The sequence below is a fragment of the Chiloscyllium punctatum genome, chromosome 12 (assembly GCF_047496795.1).
Source record: "Chiloscyllium punctatum isolate Juve2018m chromosome 12, sChiPun1.3, whole genome shotgun sequence".
NCBI classification, from domain to species: domain Eukaryota; kingdom Metazoa; phylum Chordata; class Chondrichthyes; order Orectolobiformes; family Hemiscylliidae; genus Chiloscyllium; species Chiloscyllium punctatum.
The window spans coordinates 44,889,263-44,910,420 of record NC_092750.1 but is presented as its reverse complement, the minus strand read 5'-3'; positions in this window follow the sequence as shown (position 1 = coordinate 44,910,420).

Sequence of the window (21,158 nt, the reverse complement as noted above, 5' to 3'; positions counted from 1 at the left end):
AGATTGTGAAGGAGCAAAAATGGCCTTTGCACTGATATGCGTTTCTTGTCAGATGTGGGAGTTTAAAGAGAGTTTAAGGGTTACTGCGGATTATATCTGCAATAAATGCTGTTGGTTGTGAATCCTATCAGATCGAATGGATCAGTTGGAGAGACCGTTAGAGGCAATGAGGAATTTCAACAACAACAGTATGTGATGGATGGCATTTATAGGAAGGGGGGGAAAGTCACATAGATGGATTAACTCCAGGAAAGGTAAGAGAGGTAGGCTGCTAGTGCAGGAGTCTTCTGTGGCTATCCCCATTTCAAACAGGTATGCTGTTTTAGAAAATGTAGGGGGTGATGGATTCTCAGGGGAATGAAGCTCGAACAGCCAAGTTTCTGGTATTGAGGCTGGCTCGAATGCAACAAGGGGTTCGTCAAGTTCCAACAGATCAATTGTGTTCGTGGTTTCTCTAGTCCAAGGTACAGACAGACGTTTCTGTAGCCAGCAATGAAAAATCAGAATGTGCGTTGATTCCCTGGTGCCAGGATCAAGGATGTCTCAGAGAGGGTGCAGAATGTTTTCAAGGGGGAGAGGGCCGAGCAAGAGGTCATTGTCCACATTGGAACCAACGACATAGGATGGGAAAAGGTTGAGATTCTGAAGACAGATTACGGACAGTTAGGCAGGAATATAAAAAGGAGGTCCTTGAGAGTAGCATTATCTGGATTACTCCTGATGCTACGAGCTAGTGAGGGCAGGAATAGGAAGATAGAACTGATGAATGCCTGGCTGAGGAGCTAGTGTATGGGCAAAGGTGGGTGGGGCGGGGGGTGGTAGTGGGACCCAGGGAGATAGTGAGGAAAGAGGTCAATCTGAGACTGGTACAGTTGAAAACAGAAGCGAGCCAAACAGTCAGGGCAGGCAGGGACAGGGTAGGACTAATAAATTTAACTGCATTTATTTCAATGCAAGGGGCCGAATACGGAAGGCACTTGAACTCAGGGCATGGTTAGGGACATGGGACTGGGATATCATAGCAATTACAGAAACATGGCTCAGGGATGGAGAGGACTGGTAGCTTAATGTTCCAGGATACAAATGCTATAGGAAGGATAGAAAGGGAGGCAAAAGAGGAGGGGAAGTGACGTTTTTGATAAGCTGTACTGAGGGAGGATATTCCTTGAAATACATCCAAGGAAGTTATTTGGGTGGAACTGAGAAATAAGAAAGGGATGATCACCTTATTGGGATTGTATTATAGACCCCGCCAATAGTCAGAGGTAAATTGAGAAACAAACTTGTAAGGAGATCTCAGTTATCTGTAAGAATAATAGGGTAGTTAAGGCAGGGAATTTTAACTTTCCAAACATCGACTGGGATTGGCATAGTGTTAAGGATTTAAACGGAGAGGAATTTGTTAAGTGCGTACAAAAAAAAATTTCTGATTCAGTATGTGGATGTACCTACTAGAGAAGGTGGAAAACTTGACCTACTGTTGGGAAATAAGGCAAGGCAGGTGATTGAGATGTCAGTGGGAGAGCACTTTAGCCAGCGGCCATAACTCTATTAGATTTAAAATAGAGGAAAAGGATGGACTAGATCTAAAAGTTGAAGTTCTAAATTGGAGAAAGGCCAATTTTCACAGTATTAGGCAAGAACTTTCAAAAACTGATTGGGGGCAGATGTTTGCAGGTAAAGGGATGGCTGGAAAATGGGAAGCCTTCAGAAATGAGATAACGAGAATCCAGAGAAAATATATTCCTGTTAGGGTGAATGGAAAGGCTGGTAGGTATTGGGAATGCTGAATGACTAAAGAAATTGAGGGTTTGGTTAAGAAAAAGAAGGAAGCAGATGTCAGGTACAGACAGGATAGATCAAGTGAATCCTTAGAAGAGTATAAAGGCAGTAGAAGTATACTTAAGAGGGAAATCAGGAGGGCAAAAAGGAGACATGAGAAAGCTTTGGCAAATAGAATTAAGGAGAATCCAAAGGGTGTTTACAAATACATTAAGGACAAAAGGATAACTAGGGAGAGAATAGGGCCCCTCAAAGATCAGCAAGGCGACCTTTGCATGGAGCTGCAGAAAATGGAGGAGATACTAAATGAGTATTTTGTATCAGTATTTGCTGTGGGAAAGGATATGGAAGATAAAGAATGCAGGGAAATAGATGGTGATATCTTGAAAAATGTCCATGTTACAGAGGAGGACGTGCTGGATGCATAAATCCCCAGGACTTGATCAGGTGTTCCTTGAAACTCTGTGGGAAGCTAGAGAAGTGATTGCTGGGCCTGTTGCTGAGATATTTGTATCATCAATAGTCACAGGTGAGGTGCCGGAAGACTGGAGGTTGGCTAAGGTGGTGCCACTGTTTAAGAAGGGTGGTAAGGACAAGGCAGGGAACTATAGACTAGTGAGCCTGACGTCAGCGGTGGGCAAGTTGTTGAAGGGAATCCTGAGGGACAGGATGTATATGTATTTGGAAAAGCAAGGACTAATTAGGGATAGTCAATATGGCTTTGTGTGGGAAATCATGTCTCACAAACTTGATCGAGTTTTTTTGAAAAAGTAACAAAGAGGATTGATGAGGGCAGAGAGGTAGACGTGATCTATATGAACTTCAGTAAAGTTCCCCATGGGAGACTGGTTAACAAGATTAGATCTCATGCAATCCAGGGAGAACTAGCCATGTGGATACAGAACTGGCTCAAAGGTAGAAAACAGAGGGTGGTGGTGGAGGGTTGTTTTTTAGACTGGAGGCCTGTGACCAGTGGAGTCCCACAAGGATCAGTGCTGGGTCCTCTACTTATTGTCATTTATATAATTAATTTGGATGCAAGCATAAGAGGTAGAGTTAGCAAGTTTGCAGATGACACCAAAATTGGAGGTGTGGTGGACAACAAAGAAGGTTACCTCAGATTACAACAGGATCTTGATCAGATGGAGTTTAATTCAGATAAATGTGAGGTGCTTCATTTTGGGAAAGGAATACTTAGCAGGACCTATACACTTAATGGTAAGGTCCTTGGGAGTGTTGCTGAACAAAGAGACCTTGGAGTGTAGGTTCATAACTCCTTGAAAGTGGAGTTGCAGGTAGGTAGGATAGTGAAGAAGGCCTTTGGTATGCTTTCCTTTATTGGTCAGGGTATTGAGTACAGGAGTTGGGAGGTCATGTTGCGGCTGTACAAGTCATTGATTCGGCCACTGTTGGAATATTGTGTGCAATTCTGGTCTCCTTCCTACCAGAAAGGTGTTGTGAAACTTGAAAGGGTTCAGAAAAGATTTACAAGGACATTGCCAGGGTTGGAGGATTTGAACTATAGGGAGAGGCTGAACAGGCTGGAGCTGTTTTCCCTGGAGTGTCAGAGGCTGAGGGGCGACCTTATAGAGGTTTATAAAATTATGAGGGGCATGGATAGGATAAATAGGCAAAGTCTTTTCCCTGGAGTTGGGGAGTCCAGAACTAGAGGGCAGAGGTTTAGGGTGAGAGGGGAAAGATATAAAAGAGACCTAAGGGGCAACTTTCACACAGAGGGTGGAACGTGTATGGAGCGAGCTGCCTGAAGAAGTGGTGGAGGCTGGTACAATTGCAACATTTAAAAGGCATTTGGATGGGTATATGAATAGAAAGGCTTTGGAGGGATATGGGCCGGGTGCTGGCAGGTGGGACTAGATTGGGTTGGGATATCTGGTCGGCATGGACAGGTTGGACCGAAGGGTCTGTTTCCATGCTGTATATCTCCATGACTCTATGACTCTCTCTAACATGCCAAACCATTCAACCCAAAATACAGCAATGTCTGAAATCAAACATGGCATAGGCTCTGAAGTTTCTGGATTTAATGTATTATACCTGTAAGTATAAAAAAAATACAATTTTAAACTCCCAAATATTATGGTTAGCTGGTTTGAAAATTTTAAACTTCAATTTATCAAAGCTGTGAAAGAAATAGCAACTGTTCCTCAGAACAAAAGGTAACTGTCAGCACAAAATGTAGATATGGAGAAAACAAAGGAAAATAGGTCTTGCATTATGTCACAGAAGGATAAAGGACAATTCATAAGAGTCAATATTATTGCTCCATCCATTACATCTTAAAATCAGTGAACAGTTTGATTGTCTAAGCATAGAAAAGATCATTTTGCCAATGAAAAGGTGCACAAATAAGCACAAATGATGGCTCCATTCATCAGGAATTACATTATGATGAAAGGGTAAAAAGATTGCGTATTTAAAATTTGAGGAAATCCTTATTTTCAAGAACATAAAGGAAAATGAATTTAGACTAAAGTGTGATGGTTTCAAATACTGAGAGACAAGTTAAAGTAAATAGTCTGGGGTCAAGAAAAGATGTTAGACATTAATCTTCTCACCCATAGGTTAATTGAATTTTAGATTGAGTTACCAGGGAACACGATTGAAGCAGATAGCAAAATTCAATAAAGATACAACTGATTCAAATTCTGTAGAGTGGGGTGTTGTGAAATATTGGTAAACTGATTGATGTAAAATGGATATTCTAAAAATACTTGTAGATTTAACCAATTTAAGCAATGATCCTAACTCACAGAGAAGAATTCCAAGTGCCCCACACATTGTGCCATTCAATTTACAGAAATATTTTAATGTAGCTTATTCAGATAGTGACTAGAGAGCAAATTATAAGGGTTTGAGCAATTTGAAAATGAAATGACATATTGCTGTTTCAAAGTAGACACTTTCTCCCCAGAAGGACATGACCCACTTGCTCAAATCATAGGATTATATTAGGTATTCAGCTCAGAAACAAGCTTTCAACCTATCCAGTCCATACAATGTGTCTGTACCAATTATATTCCTCCTCCCACCTGTCCTTTTACACATCCAAACCTACCACCATCTCCTTCTATTTCCATCTGCTTGTCTATCTTCCCATTAAATGTATCTCTACTATTTGCTTCAATCACTTCCTGTGGCAGTGCACTTCATATTCTTACCTGGCTTTGGGTAAGAAGTTTCATCTGAATTCTATATTGGATTTTTTGCTAATTATCTTATATGGATGACCTCCTCTAGTTATGCTCTTCCTCATCAGAGCAGAAGCTGCCTGACCTATGAGAACTTTTCATAATTTTCAAGAACAAGTAGGTTCCCTCTCAGTCTTTTTTTTTCAGAAGAATACTTAACTTGTCAATCCTCTCCTGATGAGTATACCTAGACATTTTAAATATTATCCTTGTTTATACTTTTCATAATAATGTGACAGAACTACACACAGAACTTAAGTGTTTCTAACCAAAGTTTGCTGCTTGATTAACAGAACCCCTAATTTTCAATTCTATCCCTTTCATGCTAAACGCTAGTGCTTTGTTTGCTTCTTCTTATGGGTTGCTACCTCGACCACAAGTTGAAGCTTTTTAGCACAAAGTTAAAAATCACGTAGCACCAGGTTATAGTCCAACAGGTTTATTTGGAATCACTAGCTTTTGAAGTGCTGCTTCTTCATCAGGTGGTTGCAGAGCAGAATCATAAGACACAGACTTTATAGCAACAGGATTGCAGTGTCATGGAATGTAATATTAAACAAAGTTAACTTACATCTTTCATGTTTTAAAATGACCAGTTTAGTTTCAGTTCCTTCACATGTAAATCCCAGAACATTTTTTAAGGTTACGCTCTTAAGATAACTTTTAACAATAGGTGTCTTCTCAGCTCAGATAATGCATTGAAGGTGTGAAGTTAAAGTCTACCTGTGTCCCAGTGTCAGGTCAGACTGATTCTATTTCTAAAGTGGGAGTTACAGAACCTTCCATGGATTTATGCAGTTTTTGAGCAAAATAAAATGTAATTCTGCGAGTACAAATTCACCCACACACTTATATGTGAGTGTGCAGGAGAGACTGAGTGAGTGTGTGCATGTGAGTGTGTGTGGGAGTGTGAATGTCAGTGAGAGATGATGTGTCTGTGTGTGAGTGTAATGGGGTATAAGTCTGTGAGCGGGTGTGTTTGGGTGTGAGTGTGTGAGCATATGAGAGAAAGCTTGTGTATGAGATAGGGTCTGCATGAGTGTGTGGGTCTGGAGGAATGTGTGTGCGCGTGTTTGTGTCGCGCGTGTGTGTGTGAGAGAGTGTATAGTGTAGTGGTGTCACCTATAATGTGGCATGAACCCAAGGACCTGGTTGAGGCCATCCCCATGGGTACCAAACTTGGCTATCAGATGTTGACAAAGCCAAGATGTATGACTGGCCAAGCAAGTGTGAGAAAATCACAGAACTTCCTACTACAGGGCATGGTAAATCTTCTGCTGGTTGCATTTCTAGAATGCCCTGGCTAATTATGTCATTAGCTTTTAAACATCAGAAACCGAAGGGGATGCGTCCTGGTCTTTTGTCATAGGTCTGTACCCTTTAAGGTTCATTAGTGGGCCAAGTTTGCTGGACAATCATTATGAATTCTATGGAATACTACAAAACGTTCTGGTTCTAATATTGAATTCGTGAGTCCACTTGATTTAGTTGAATTTTATCTCCAACTTACAATCTGGAACTCGCTCAGGCTTCAAAAAACTGTACATACCTACTGCCCTTTTCCCCAGAGGAGTATGATTATGTTGGGAAATTCACAGACTAATATGCAATGAATCAATACATACACAACTGGTATCAACAGCCTGTCACTGTAGTGTGATTAGTATCAAAACTCTAAAATGTATGAGTGCAGTATCACCTTCATTTGGAGCAAAACAATGAACACACAGGGGACTGTCAAAGGATAGAGGAGAACATAGATAGACTGGAGAGTTGGGCGGAGAAGAGGCAGATGGAGTTCAATCCAGACCAAGTGTGGTGATGCGTTTTGGGAAGTCTAATTCTAGAACGACCTATACCGTAAACTGAAGAGCCTTGGGAAAAATTGATGAGCAGAAACATCTGGGAGTTCAGGTCCATTGTACCCTGAAGGTGGCTGCACAGGTGGATAGAGTGGCCAAGAAGGCATATGGTTTACTTGCTTTCATCAAATGGGGTATTGAGTATAAGAGCTGGCAGGTCATGTTAAAATTGTACGAGACTTTGGTTCGGCCACATTTAGAACACTGTGTACAGTTCTGGTGGCCACATTACCAAATGGATGTGGACGCTTTGGAGAGGGTACAGAGAAGGTTTACAAGGATGTTGCCTGGTATGGAAGGTGCTAGCTATGAAGAGAGGTTGAGTAGGTTAGGATTGTTTTCATCATAAAAAAAGGAGATTGATGGGGGACTGGATTGACGTCTACAAAGTCATGAAGGGTATAAGACAGCGTAGATAGAGATAAGCTTTTTCCCAGTATTAGGGATTCAATAACGAGACATCACATGTTCAAGGTGAGAGGTGAAAAGTATAAGGGGAATATACGTGGCAAGTACTTTACACAGAAAGTGGTAGGTGCCTGGAACGCATTGCCAGCAGAGGTGGTAGAGGCAGGCACAGTAGATTCATGTAAGGTGTGTCTGGACAGATGCATGAGTAGGTGGGGAGCAGAGGGGCACAGATGCTTAGGAATTGGGCGATACGTGGATTTGAATCAGCTCAGGTTTGAAGGGCCAAAGGGCCTGTTCCTGGGTTGTAAATTTTCTTTGTTCTTTATAGTATATACAGTTGAACCCATCTGGTTCACCAATGTCTTTTAGGGAAGGAAACTGCTTGGTCTGGCGTAGACATGACTCTTAAATACCATCCGGGTAATTATAGCTGGGCAATAAGTGCTGGCCAAGCTAGTAACTCTCAAATCCCATGAATGAATTTTAAAAAAAGTACTTGCACCAGCTGCATTGCAGAGCTTTAACAACAGCTGTCTGTTTCTCTGTAATTCAATCACTGTAGTGCAGGCCCATGAACATATGAGCACACTCGATGTTCGTATACTCAGTATCTACATATCATTTTCCAGCAGCAATATTTCAAGTCTTAGCATTTTCTCAGTGACTAGCAGGCACCTGCTTTCAGCATTGAGAAAAATCCTGTAATAAAAGTTTACATTTTTTTAGCCACTTTATAAGCAAGCCTATGTATATAGGTCTACTGTCGTACAGTTCACTAATTCATCAAAACAAAAGAGGCTTTAGACAGAAGTTACAGCTTTTTCATGAATTCTTCACTGGCAACAAATTTTCTTGTTCTTCTTTGATGCTTACATTATACACAACAACATCCTTTATTCATGCTGTAACAACATGAAGATCCACTTTAAGAGTCACAAATACCAATGAAATTTCTTAGTAATTTTCAAGTTTATGATTATCATCTTTCCACTGGAAAGAGACTATAACAGTGCTCTGCAATCTTACAAATATTCCGATCTCCAGCAGAATCTATTGACTATGCTCAGAAGATCAGCACCTTCCTGAATTTCTGGTTGTTGGCTTTACTGTGGAAGACCACTGCTGTTTCCCTTGCTCTTGAAATATTTATTATTAATTTTAGATGATAATCAGTCACTTACTACCGAAGCTCAACACTTCCTCTGTTCCAATTTTTAATCATTATGCATCATTATACTATCGATATAAGTGATGTTATTGAATTTCTGCTAAACAGTTCAGAATTAACTAAAGACAAAGAGATTCATAATTTTTATGTCATTTAACATACTGAGAATTCTGTGGTTTATTGAAATTAAATTGGCAGATGTCTTGGAGCTCGTTGGACCATGTCATAGCCTCCATTTTGACTATGACTTTTCACAAGCATTGTTCCTTTGTCAAGTCAAGATGATTTTGTAATGGTGAACATAAACAGCTTTAAAGGTATCAATAATTAGGAATCCTCAAAAAATCGCTAATTAGGAATCCTCTTTCTGCAACATATCATCCTTTACTGTCATCCAAACATTCTTCAATTCTCACCTACTTTTTCAGGCAATGCATGTGTGGTAATAGTCCAACAGTGCTACGTTGTAAACAGAAATGGATCAAACTCCAAACTTCATTATTCAGTTAAGGTAATGTTGCCATTGGAAAGGAAATATTAGGAACTCCCCTTGTCCAAAATGGAGCTGCACAGGTCTAACTAAAATAGCTGAAGAGCTAACAAACACCAGCAAAAATGATGATTCAATTCAATTCAATTCTATAGGAAGAACATTGTTAAACCTGAGAGGGTTCAGAAAGAATTTACAAGGATGTCGCCAGGGTTAGAGGGTTTGAGCTACAGGAAAAGGCTGAATAAGCTGGGGCTTTATCCCCCTAGCGCTTCAGAAGCTGGGGTGACCTAGAATAGTTTTATAAAATCATGAGGGGGCATGGATTGGGTGAATAGCCAAGGTCTTTTCCCCACGGTAGGGAGTCCAAAACTAGAGGGCTTAGATTTAAAGTGAGAGGGGAAGGATTTAAAAGGGGAACCTCTTTCACTCAGAGGGTGGTAGATGCATGGAATCAGCTGGCAGAGAACGTGTTGGAGGCTGATACAATTGCAACATTTAAAAGGCATCTGGATGGGTATATGAATAGGAAGGGTTTAGAGGGATACAGACAAAACGCTAGCAAATGGGACTTGATTAACTTAGGATGTCTGGTCGGCATAGACAAGTTGGACCAAAAGTTCTGTTTCCATTCTACACATATCCACGACTATGACTCTATATATTTTATTTAGATTTTAGCGAGTTTTTAAATGTGATGCAATTGTCTCGTGAGGACCCGTTAGTTCAGCTACAATGTAGTTCGGAATAACACCAAAATCATCGGCTTAATTTGCAATTCGAGCTGAGGTAGACAGGGGATCTGCCTCTTCACTCAGTCTCTGACAGGGGAAGGCAATGGAAAATCATCACTTATTAAAAACTGTCAAGAAGAGAATTTAGGTTGAGCTTCAGCAATCTATGAACAAGTGCATGGTACATAACATGATATTTCTCCATTAATTCCAAAAGCTTCGACAGACTATTGTAACTCAAGTAGAAACTAGCTTAGAGCACAGTTAAAACTAATTAGTAATTATAAATGATAGATATGATGTGTTCAGTTCTAGTTTTAACACACAACCAAAATGTAGGCATTTGGTGGCTCTGTGGTGTATTGACATATGTTTGTGCAGGCCTACTCAGCATAAGTTCCTGGTCTCAGCTTTCCTTTCAGGTTATATGTGTAGAAAATGAAACCATGAATTATTCAAGAATAATATATATTACAAATGCAATGTCTTATACGATTTGCTAAGTTAATTAACAGTAGATAACGACTCAGATCCTTTGGAGATTGGTAAAACATAAAATAACAGCATTTATTACACTTATTATGTGATACCACATAGGGATAGAAAAGCATGCTTTGTTTTAGAATGCATAAGTTATTCTGTGCTTTTATTTCTCAATGTTGCTAATTGTAGTTCTCAACAGTAAAGTTGACAGTAGCTTTGGCAAAATCACAATGGAAGTGATGGATTTTGAAGACTTCTGGTTGTTTCTTTGCATCCAATGTTTGATGTTAAACACACATAGTAAATGCACTTAGAGACATATGAATGAAAAGAAATCCCTTATCTCTACAAATCATGTTTAATGTCCATTCGTGGACCACTCCTGGCTCGTATAATCTCCTGAAGAAAGTAACTGATTACTCATACATTTCCCAGAGGATAAATCAGTGTGAAATATACCATTGGCCTCATATTGTCATTTAATAAAATGCTAAGTCTTTAGCAAATTTTTCACTTTAGCAAAGTCCTTGCTCTACAAGTGCCAACGTGATTTGCAGATACATAGTCATAAATTACAAACAATTCTTAACCAACTACATATCTAGTTATATTTAAAGGAGTTATTACATTAAATGGGAAGCTAGTCAATAGATTAATGGCGTATTTGCTAAGAACATATTTATTATTGTGTAAATTTGTCACCGAATTTATCTTTTCTTCTAATTATTTGTTTCTTTGGAGATTCTTTGTTTTTGCATGTCTTCTAACATAACTTGAATTAAATAATCAATTTCAATCTAAGTTATCCATGGCTTTTAGAACCTATTCCCTGTCTAATTTCTATGGGCTTAATCTTACATTTTTTTAGTTGGCCAAGTCTGAGTTGTGTTGAGTTATTGGAGGGCTTTTTGTTGCGAGGTCTAATGAATTCTCTTGTCATATCTTACCAAATTTGCCACATTAACTCTTTACCACAACCCTATGGCATCTGTTATGTTCAATTTTAGTGCCACTCAGCAGCTTTTGAAATCGTGGAATTATGAAATACTTGGAAGCCCAGTATTCACTGGCATCCCTTGCACCTATTCCATCTTTAAAAGCATATTGTTCAACTGGACAACACTGTCAATCTGGAGCTGCCCAGCGCAGTTCCCAATACTTGTCCTGGGCATGACAGACAGGGGAAATCAGCAATAAGCTTTGCAGGCAAGAATGTGAAGTGCCTTCCTGAAACGGTAATGCAAAAGCAGGATTTGGACTTTCCTCAAGAGCTGCAGTGAAGTTGACCAGATCCCTTACACTACCTTCCACACTCTGATGTGTCAGCAAAACGTAACACCATTAGCTCAGTCCCAGTGTAACCACTGTATCTTTCAGACAGCTACTACTGTTTTTGGTCTCTAAAATGATAGAACATCTTTCAGTTATTGAAGCAAGGATTTGTAATCACATGGCCTCAACGTAATAATGAAACAGGAGAATTTTCTCCCCCCATTTGTGAAGCTAGAAAATTGGAAAATAAAGGGAAGAGTTAATTGCACTTTAAATAATTCATATTATTATGAAGTTCACAAGTAGGTGAGCAGAGTTTTGAGCCTTCCAGAACCTGATCAATTTAACCAGTTGAGCTGATTGCCTGCTACTTCCATTACTTTCAGACTTGCCTACTCTGTGTTAATGGGTGGCCTCCCACTGAGACACTATCTCATTCCCCCCCCCTCCCCCCCACCCCCACCCCCATCACCATCATGCCTCTTTACACAACTTTCCAAACTCTGATATGTCAACAATAAGTATCACCATTTGCTCAGTCCTAGCGTAATGTTTGTGCCTTGCAGACAGCTACTACTGTTTTAGGTTTGTAAAATAGGATGACATCTTTGAAAAGAATTGTTGAAGTTAGGATTTGTTATCAGATGTCCTTTTAATGTAATAATGAAAGAGGATTCCTTTTCCCCAGTAAACAGACAAACATGGAGGAGTAAACTCAACCTTTAAACCTTTAAAATGGGAACACATGTGAGTTCCTTTAAGACACCAGTTTCAGCTTTGAATGTCCATTTGGAATGAATTATGTGTTATCAAAAATCCATTATACTACTAATACAGTAATGAGTTGCAATGAGCTGTACAAAGAGAGCTAAATCTGGACCCATAATAGCCTAGGGTGCTGTAACATAGCACAAATCCCAGATTCAACAAATAAAGAAACTTTCTTTATTATCTGCTTCTTTAAAATTATTCATTATATTGCTTTATTTAGTACATTGATTGCACAAAACGTGTTCTTACCTTTGAAGTAACAGATTCTTGCATTCGCGATATTTACTTATTGTAAAACTAATAATCTTTGAAAGTTATTAAACTATTTTCTTGACAACTTTATTTGAGATGCTGCTTCTTGAAATTGACAAAGAATTGTTTCCATTCCACTGAAGAATCTTCAGTTGATTGATGCTTTTCAAAAAAAAGTTACATTTTTACAAGTATGGCCTCAGATCATGGTGTACGGAAAAATAAAATCAACTCCTTGTTGTAGTGGTCTCAGCAGCCCTTATAATCCATCACGCGGAGTTTAATTTTGACTAGTTTTTTCCGCTGTTGCACCTTTTAAATCTTGTGTGGTTTTTATGCTGATTATGTCTCAACCGTCCAATCTTAAGATGTCTTAAAGCCACTGTTACAATTTACAATAACCCCTCTAATCTTAACAATATTTCAGTATCGAAATAAATTATTTTCAACAATTCCAGAGTCAAAAAGTTCTGAGATTTGATATTTAAACATTTCAAGACCTTACCAAACATGTTAAAGCCAATTTTAAGGATATTATTGATTTTATTTGTTGATATATGTATATATATAGAACAGCCACAAGGTTCAATACATCAATCTTTTACATATATATATATTTATGCTCAAAGTCACATTTCACCCTGATTTGGATTTATTTGAAACAGAAACAGAAATTGTTGGAAACTCCTTAGCAGGTATGGTAAGATCTATAGGGGGAAAGCAGAGTTTTGTTGTGAGTCCAGTGACCTTTCTTCAGAACTGTAATATATTTGCTAAAGATAAAAAGGGAGGGAGGATTGTAGAGCTGGGGGTAAAGGAGTGACTGGTAAGTGGACACAGAATCTAGAAGGAGGGAAAGACAGTTGGCAGATACAGAGATGGATAATGGTATGCCAAAGAAAGAACAACTTATAATGAGGACTATAAGAGGGTGAAGATGGGTCGGCTTTGCTTAAAGCAGTCCATGTGGTGACAGGGCCTGGGGGTGGGGGTGGGTAGATGAAATGGAAGAAGGTATTTAGGCCCAAAAATAATTGAACTTGATATTGAGTCCTGAAAGCTGCAGGGTCCCCAAGTGGCAAATGGATTGATATTGATTTTCATTCTCATCATTGGGCCAAAATCTCAGAACTGTGTGGTATAACTAATAATTAAAAAGCAAACCCATCATTAATAAATCTGTAAGTCTTCAAATTGTCATTCTTTTCTATTGCTGACAGTACTTGTACTGTACTTTAACCAATATTCCCTTTCAGTCCAAGCCAGACCTACTTCTATTGCTGGGAAAACTCAGTAGGTTGGGCACCATTTGTGGAGAGACAGCAGAACTAAAGAAGGGTCACCGAACTTGAATTGATATCTCTGCTTTCTGTCAATACATGTTGTTAGATCTGCTCAGTTTATCCAGCAATTTCTGTGTATGTTTTCAGAATCCGCACTTCTTTGTATTATTCTCCTTCTATTGCAGCCACACAATATTCCCACTACAATCATAACAACTAAAGACTAACCTCACCACAGTAAACATAAATACAAGTCATAAACAAGTTACCATTTCTGAAACTTCACCTCAGAATGAGAGTGAGCACAAAAATATAACAGCCAAACAAACTGGAATAGGCTTTCATGTGAATTATTTCCAATCAACAAATACAAAGAAAGGTAACTGTATACAAACGGTTTCTAAATTTCTCATGTAAAAGTCTTATTTCTACAGCAAAATATTTGGTCAAAAAGTGGTAACTTTAAAATGAGCAGCTTTTTGTTGAGGTGGAAATTCACCTTCTCTCAACACCTTGCTATCGCAAAGTGGCCAGGTCAGAAACTGCTACCGTGAACTCCACCTCAATAGTAATGCAAAAGCTGTCAGAAATATTTTTATTATTAAGTTTCAGTGCATTGCAGCCTTGACATCATGTGTTCATGTGCACAGATGCAAGAGGCTGAACAGTTATCTTCAAGGTACTCTATAATACGATTCTATCTTGGCTTACACCAAGGTTAATTTGATTTCAGTGGCAAGTAGCTGGTAAATATAAAGAGGTTTGGAGTTTTTTAAATTGCAAAACTATATTTTATTCATGAAAAAATCTTTATCTCCTTCATAGGTTCTAAAGCAGTTTTGTACAGTCTTTGCATTACAAGAAAAACAAACATAGGAATTTGAATTTCTTACAGTTACAATAACCAAACGTATTTCTTACTCAGGCAGGCAATTATTTACATATATTGAGGCAATGAGAATGTTTACTGAAAAGACCCTTGTTAAACTTCTGTAGAAAAACCTTAACAATAGTCTTTCCCCACTGCACTTAGATGGCAGCTGCCCCAAGGTATAAAACATCCTGAGCATACAGTCCTGGATCTCAGAATGTGTCAGTCTGCAGCATTTGGTTGAGATCAACTCTTTACACTGGAAGGCCAACAAGGTTTGGGCTGACCAAAGAGCATCTTTCACTGAGTTAATGGCCCTCCAGGTGCAATCGATGTTTGTCTCTGTTTGCATCCTGGGGAACAGCCCATACAGAGACCTGTGTCATGGTGCTGATCGGGGTGAACCTTGGGAAAAACTACTGCATCTCTCTCCAGATCTTCTTCACATAGGCACATACCAGAAGGAGATATGTCTCTTCGCCAGCGCACCAGTTTCAAGGGAACACAGAGGCTGGGCAAGCATGAAGAATCTGCCAGGCTGTGCTCTTCTCACCATCAGCCAAGTTATGTTTTGATGATTGTTGGAAAGTTCTGCTTTTCTTTACAAATTTTCCACAAAGGACAAGTGATACGGAACTGTCCAACTACTTGAAGCGTTCTGCAGACTGACCCATTCTTCACAACACCGGGCACAGGTAGAAACCTCAGTACGAAGTGATACTTGGTGTTTGCATACTGGATCTATGCACAGCTTGGTGTAGTTGCACTCAAAGTTGGCCATCTGGATGAGAGCAACAATGGGTAGATCCTTCCACCCCTTATCCAAGCTTTGTACATAGTGTCCCTGCAGATGAAGTAGAAGATGGCTTGGGTGATTGCAGTGGTGCAGGCTCGGGGAATGGGCCAGACCTGTGCCACCTGCAGCAACGTGAACAGTACTTGACACCTGGTGACCAGGTTTATGCCAGCAATGGAAGGGGAGTTTCTGGCTCATTTCAACAATATGCTTCTCCCAAGTTTTGCACGTACCCTGGCCCCTCAGAACCATTTTCTCAGCACCTTTAGGTAATCTGCCCTGACGGTCTATTTCCTAAAAGTCAGGGTCAACTTAAAGGTGAGTCACCTCAGGCAACTGACTGTGTGGAGTTTGCACATTCTCCCCGTGGTCTGTGTGGGTTTCCTCCGGGTGCTCCGGTTTCCCCCGACAGTCCAAAAATGTGCAGGTTAGGTGAACTGGCCATGCTAAATTGCCCGTAGTGTTAGGTGTAAGGGAATGGGTCTGGGTGGGTGCGCTTCGGCGGGTCGGTGTGGACTTGTTGGGCCGAAGAGCCTGTTTCCACACTGTAAGTAATCTAAAAAATTGGGCAGCACGGTGGCACAGTGTTAGCACTGCTGCCTCACAGCGCCAGAGATCTGGGTTCAATTCCCACCTCAGGCAACTGGTCTGTGTGGAGTTTGCACATTCTCTGCGTGGGTTTCCTCCGGGTGCTCCGGTTTCCTCCCACAGTCCAAACATGTGCAGATTAGGTGAACTGGCCATGTTAAATTGCCCATAGTGTTAGGTGAAGGGGTAAGTGTAGGGGAATGGGTCTGGGTGGGATGCTCTTCGGAGGGTCGGTGTGGACTTGCTGGGCCGAAGGGCCTGTTTCCACACTGTGAGTAATCTAATCTAAGTATATGAAGAAAAGAGTGATTTTCTCCCCCCAGAGATCAGGAGCGCTTTTGCATGGGATTACCATCATTCAAGTATATTTGGTACATTGGCAGCTGAAAATTATATTAATGACCAGCCAATTAGTAAAATGGTAACTTATAGTGTAACAAATGAAACATTAACAAATCTATTTCTAAGTGAAAAAACACATATGCAGTTAAAATTTCCTTACTAAAGTTATTTTATTTGCATAACTTATCATGGAATAAAGGGAGGACTAGCCATTTGGATACAGAACTGGCTCAAAGGTCGAAGACAGAGGGTGGTGGTGGAGGGTTGCTTTTCAGACTGGAGGCCTGTGACCAGTGGAGTGCCACAAGGATCGGTAGTGGGTCCTCTACTTTTGGACATTTACATAAATGATTTGGATGCGAGCATAAGAGGTAGAGTTAGTAAGTTTGCAGATGACACCAAAATTGGAGGTGTCGTGGTTACCTAAGATTACAACAGGGTCTGGACCAGATGGGCCAATGGGCTGAGAAGTGGCAGATGGAGTTTAATTTAGATAAATGCAAGGTGCTGCATTTTGTGAAAGCAAATCTTAGCAGGACTTATACACTTAATGGTAAGGTCCTAGGGAGTGTAGCTGAACAAAGAGACCTTGGAGTGCAGGTTCATAGCTCCTTGAAAGTGGAGGCGCAGGTAGATAGGATAGTGAAGAAGGCGTTTGGTATGCTTTCCTTTATTGGTCAGAGTATTGAGTACAGGAGTTGGGAGGTCATGTTGCAGCTGTACAGGATATTGGTTAGGCCACTGTTGGAATATTGCATGCAATTCTGGTCTCCTTCCTATTGGAAAGATGTTGTGAATCTTGAAAGGGTTCAGAAAAGATTTACAAGGATGTTGCCAGGGTTGGAGGATTTGAGCTATAGAACGAGGCTGAACAGGCTGGGGTTAGTTTCCCTGGAGCGTCGGAGGCTGAGGGGTGACCTTATAGAGGTTTATAAAATTATGAGGAGCATGGATAGGATAAATAGACAAAGTCTTTTCCCTGGGATTGGGGAGTCCAGAACGAGGGGGCATAGGTTTAAGGTGAGAGGGGAAAGATATAAAAAGACCTAAGGGGCAACATTTTCACGCAGAGGGTGGTACATGTATGGAATGAGCTGCCACAGGATGTGGCAGAGGCTTGTACAATTGCAACATTTAAGAGACATTTAGATGGGTATATGAATAGGGAGGGTTTGGAGGGGTATGGGCCGGGTGCTGGCAGGTGGGACTAGATTGGGTTGGGATATCTAGTCGGCGTGGACAGATTGGACCGAAGGGTCTGTTTCCATGCTGTACATCTCTATGACTCTGTACACCAAGAAAACTACAGAAGCAAGTAATCGTTTGAAGCATATAGATTCAAAGCCTATGTCCACAAAATCACTGCCAAATTTAAAAAGTGCAAACATGTGGGAAAACGTTTCAAAAATATTTTTCCTTTTACTGTTTGTCCAACATCACATATTGAGAAACAACAGGTTGCAACCATATAGGTATAAGAGACTAAAATCAGGGACCACCTACTTAGAGTCATAGAGTCATAGAGATGTACAGCATGGACTTATCACACATGAACACATTACAGGCGTACCCTGCCCACTCAACCCTGCTAACTCCTGTCGCTACCATTTGGGGACCTGGTTCAAATTTTGTAGAGATGTTCCCTTAGACGAGTCAGGCAACAGTCTAGCATAAACACCGTCTCATATCTTTCAGTCAAAAACATCACCATCACTAGGTACCATCAATAAGAATCGTCAAGATTGACTTCAGGCAGCATGACATACCATGGCATCAGGTCAAATCAGGCAAGGAAAGATCCTGTAGATTATCAGTATCTTTCTCCTTCAGATGATGGTCATTAGTCCTCTATATTCAATATCATGGTCAGATAATGCAATGAGCAATGCTGAAATTCAACCAGACATGGTCCATATTCAGATTTCTCCGCTTCCAAAGTATCATCCAAGTCACATACCGTTGTGACTTCAAAATATATCCTCATTTCTTCTCGGTTCAAGATCCTCACAACAGGGACTCCAACCATTCAAGAACCATGTTTACCACCACTACCATCTTCTCAATAGAAATAGACAATAAATCCTGGCCATGCTGCCATTTGATTTTTAAAAAAATGCATAATATGTAGTTATTTGTATGGATGTCATTGAACAAATACACTTTAAATATGTATTATAAAATACAATGAATCTACTCCTCACATTACCAAATTATATATAAAAATAACTATTTCTATAAAAAGTTTGTTGGCATTTATCATGAATGCAGTGTGAGCAACTAGTTTATTAATATAAATTAGATTGAATAATGAAGCCCAAAATTCTCACACATTGCAATTACCAGTGAAGGTAATGAAAGTCCTTCTCAATTTCAACGTACAAAATTGAAATGCTGTCATGTAGGAAACCTTTTGTTAGTATTAATATGCTTATCTCAAAAAAAAACCTTCAGTGTTATAATGACCACAACGTTGTACCATTGGCGTTGCTAATTTGCACTGACACTAACCCTCCAATGTAAAACTCTCTCCACCAGACTCTGGCGTCAAACAGTGGGGAACCTCCTGGAAAATTGTTTCATTGGTTTTCTGGCACACGATGGAATGTGAACCCAATTGGACTAGTTTGTATTTGGACAACTTTGTAGAATATCCAAGGGTCCAGTAGATAGATTGTAAACTCACCTAGCACCATTTTAAATGATTAGATTAGATTACATTACAGTGTGGAAACAGGCCCTTCGGCCCAACAAGTCCACACCGCCCCGCCGAAGCGCAACCCACCCAGAACCCAACATCTACCCCTTACCTAACACTACGGGCAATTTAGCATGGCCAATTCACCTAACCATGCGATTAGTGAGGCGAAACTCCCACCCTCGCTGTTTAAAAATATAAAATTTCATAAAGTTACAGAAAAAATTATCAGTGACACGGGCAAGCACACTAACTCTCCTCAGTATTAGAGCAGCCGAAGTTTCAGCCAGGTAGTAGTGGAGCAATGTAAATAGGTTCTGCCTATCCGAAATCCAACCAGTTTTTGACCAGTTGTGCGTCTACTATAAATACAGTACATCTTTCGACAGCCATCAAGTATTTCCGCATTGACCGTAAGTCGTGAAATGCAAGGATAAGGGGGTTTGAGTTAACCGAGGTGCCTTTTACTCTCATACCGCTCTTTTTCAGAGCGATTAGAAATTGGTTTCCGTAATTGAATCATTATCAAAATATTTTGAAAGCTCATTTGTGCTGCACGTGAAACACGTGTACTGTTTATATTACTGTCAATGCTGACAATGAAATTGGAATTCACTTGGTGCTTCATAAACGCTTGTAACTTTTTGGGTTGCGCTATCATTCGAACCATGTAGTGTAATTTCGAAAGCGAAAAGAGAGCGAGACGGGGGCAAAGAGGAGATGTTAGATCATTTATTCTAAAGGGAGAAAGTCCATGCAAGTGGATTTTTTTCATATTCCTGTCGCAATTGAATTCTTGGTTGAAATGATTGTTAATGTGTTTCAAATGAATAACGTGCCCGATATTACAATACAGTGCTTGCACTTCCGGCATTGGTCTCGTTTTTGGACCTTACGCCGATGTTTTGTGCGCTAAATTCCTTCTGCAAAACTTGTCCTTCGATTTCACGTTTTAAAAAAGTCTCTTTTGACAATTACTGTAGCCTTCATTCGGTACGGCGACAAAACAAGCTGAAGGTACATAATTTGTGGCTGTCACTCAGATCAAGTCGTGCCCAACTCACACTGAAGATAACAATCGGCAAAAAGACCCAATGAGAAAGTGATATGAGTAAATTGACTCAGTTTCGGTAAATTTACACACATTCATTTCAGATTGGCAAATCTAACAGCAGAAATTTTTAACCGCATTCAAATATTGTTGGATACGTTTGGATAAAGAAACAGTTACTTTCCACGATTGTAACAATAAACAGATGAACTGTTAACCATAACAAAACATTATACAAACGACTGATCTTTGTGTATCATTCAACCATCCATTCTGATGACTGTCAGTTTCCAATTCATTGACGACATAAATTAACTGATCTCAGTACAATTGGATGAATTTCGCTCTTTTGTACTGTACTTTAACAGTTACTACACAAATTCCATATATAAATGAACGAATAATGTCGCAATTACAAATATAAATTGTTGTTGAAGTTATAAAGTACCATTATGCTCAACAAATTGCGGTTTATAATATTTGCACTGACCACCCGTGCTTAATATTTAAGAAAATGTGCAGTTTATTTCTGCATCGAGAAGGTAGACTGTCAGAGAAAATGACAGATATGTTTGAAAATAAGTCTTGGCAGTTACAGACTTAGAAGTAGCACTCATTAAATTTGATCTTCCAAAATTTTGCAGAATATTCAAATTATTCCTATGCTGTAACTAACTGTACCATTATTGTATTAGCATAAATATCTGGTAGGAGTTGCTGTAATACAATCAGGAAACAAATTTATTTAACAAAGCTTTAGATTTACTTGCTTCTCTTGAGAAAGGACTGAAATTATTGTCTGCCCACCTTACAGCATACCCTCTGCAGTATTTTCATTGACATTTACTTGTGGCCTCTGCTGAAGACGCTGCCGAAACTTTAGTGCTTTGGAAACATCAATTGTATTTAAAAGAAACTTTCCCACATAATTCAGCTGGTCGCTAAATTAATTTGTTAGATTATGTGCCGTGGTATTTTCGAATTTCAGCTATTGGACCTACTCCGCTTGTGAAAGCTGTTTGCTTATGCCATACGTGCCTATCTATTTTTATAGTCAGGTAGGTGTTTTTTGTAACTTATGGTCATCTTATTTGGTTC